General features: G+C 40.8%; 1 protein-coding gene across 1 annotated transcript in view; it reads left to right on the forward strand.

Moving 5' to 3' along the window:
• The window catches only part of LOC143301068 (uncharacterized), a 280,584-nt gene that overhangs the window by 10,922 nt on the left and 267,162 nt on the right, over positions 1 to 2,500 (forward strand). The window lies entirely within an intron of this gene.

The following is a 2,500-nucleotide window of genomic DNA, read 5'->3' on the forward strand; positions in this document are numbered from 1 at the left end:
ATGTGGATTTTTCTACAGAATTTTGCCAGGAACAACCCTTTTGTTGCCGTGGGTTCTTTTACGTGCGCTAAGTGCATGCTGCACACGGGACCTCGGTTTATCGTCTCATCCGAATGACTAGCGTCCAGACCACCACTCAAGGTCTAGTGGAGGGGGAGAAAATATCGGCGGCTGAGCCGTGATTCGAACCAGCGCGCTCAGATTCTCTCGTTTACCACTCAGAATCTTACAAGACAAGGCATGATGCAGGTTGCCTCGCTATTACCACTTTCTACGGACTGCCAAACCAATCGATTTGTCGTGTTTGTAGTGAACTTTCAGCGCCGCAGCAGCACATTTCATCTGATTTGTATTTGGTTTTGTTTTTTTGCGTGGTTTTGCTTTGTTTTGTTTTGCTTTGTTTTGTTTTGTTTTATTTCGGTTTGCTTTGTTCCATTTTTGTTTCATTTTGGTTTGTGTGTCTGTGTTTAACTTGTATGAAATAGCGAAGAAGAAGATAAAAAAAAAAAAAAAAGCAAAAACAACAAACAACCAAACAACAAATACATCTATTATCATTTTCCTGTTTATTATTCAACACGAACCAAATGACCTTTTTTTTTTTTTTTTTTTTTTTTTGGTCAGTCTCATTGAACATATGAGATTCAGTGATCATCAGTCTTCAGGGTTCGAGGTCTGGTTTAGCGTGGTGTTGTGATCGTTTTGGGAAAGGTACTTTATTCCAGTTTTCCTCACCCCTTCCCCGGGTGTCAATGGGTCACCTGATTTCGGTTAGGGGGGTGGGGGGGGGGGGGGGGGGGGGTGGGGGTGGGGGGAAGGGTTCTAATGAAGGAAGGACATGATTGGTTTCCTCCGCCTTCCAGTGCCGAGTCCCTGAACACAGCGCGTGGATATTATGAGGTCTTCGCTGCGATGGCCGTAGAAAGGTCACAGAGTTTTCATACATCGTTTGTTAAGGCCTTTATGCCTGGAAAAGCTGCGAAAGAAGCATGTCCCTCTTGTTGTTGTTGTTCTTCTTTTTTTTTTTTTAATATAAATATGTTCGATTATATGCGTACTGCGTGATCCTATAATCAGTATTAGTACTTTCGCAAAAAATTCAACCCTTATATAAACCTCCAAACTGTTATCGTCTTTATTTATTTACTGTTCCAGGTATTTTTCTTGTGAACAAATATTTGATGTTCTAAAACATACAAAACAACGAAAAGCGACTTGACGTTTTATGTAAGCGAAAGAACACACATATTCATTAGATAAAAGCACATTAGTTAGAGTATGTATTTGAGAAATACTAGATTAACCTGTGTAAATGTAGATCGAGATACGACAAACAAACATGCACCATATATATAATTCTTTGTGCTTCTGCATCGACTTGGTCAAGTGTTAGGGAAGCATATATGAAATGATACTTTTTTCTCTCCAAATTTTGAACTGATTAAGTGATATATGAAAATAGCTGTTGTTGTTTTTTTCTTTGTCCATAGCAAGATGTTGTTCTTTGTTTGTTCGATTTATTTTATTCCAATTTTCTGAAATGATAGCGTGGCTGTTTGAAGGACCTTCTGTCCCTGTATATTTTGATTTACGTATCTGTATCAAAATATAGATAAACAAACCATCATTGGAAAACAAAAGAAACAGCAACAACAAATTAAAAGTTAGAAGAAAAAAAATAAATAAATAAAATAAGGGGTTTAATCAAACAGGAAAAGTGCAACTGAGCAAAACATCACTGGGGAAAAAAACCAAAAAAACACAACAAAACAGCGTGATGTGTGTGCGTGTGTGTGTGTGTGTGTGTGTGTGTGTGTGTGTGTGTGTGTGACAAGGGAGAAGGTCAGGGGGTTGTGGAGGAAGGAGGGGAGGCCGGGGAACGGAGGTGGGGGGGGGGGGGGGCAGTGGGGGGGTCAGCCAAGACAAACAGCTGTTGTCTCCTGTTTCCAGCCAGACTTCAGGAGTAGATGACATACGTCAGTCACCAAGCCATCGGTTAATTTCAACTCGTCTTTGAATCCAGGCTAATTAAGTGCTCTGTCCCTTGTGCTGCCACTCAGCCCTGGAGTTTTTGTTTGGATCTGTCTGACATTTATTTCAAAGGAGGGAAGAACCACAAACCAAGGAGAAGAAGAAGAAGAAAAGCGAATTGACTTCACTACTCTTCCCTACCAAACCCTACCATTTCTGACGTCACTTTTTCTGTGTGTGTGTGTGTTACGGGTGTTTTTTTTTTGTTTTTTTTTTTTCTTCAAAGTCTCTCTATACCAACGTCACTGTACAGTGTTACTCACGTCTACGTCACAGTGACGTCGTCGTGTTGTGCTGTGATCCGCTTCCACGACGTCATTGTTTTTTTTTTTTCACCCTGCGGGGGTGGGTGTTTGTATGATGTCATAGTGACGTCAAAACAGTGTCAAAGCGTGGAACAGGCATCCTGAAAGAAGAAGAAGACGAAGCAGGAGTCAGAGAGAAAGAAGAGAGGAGAAAGAAAGAAGGA

Source organism: Babylonia areolata, chromosome 27 (genome assembly GCF_041734735.1).
Source record: "Babylonia areolata isolate BAREFJ2019XMU chromosome 27, ASM4173473v1, whole genome shotgun sequence".
In the NCBI taxonomy this organism is placed as follows: Eukaryota; Metazoa; Mollusca; class Gastropoda; order Neogastropoda; family Buccinidae; genus Babylonia; species Babylonia areolata.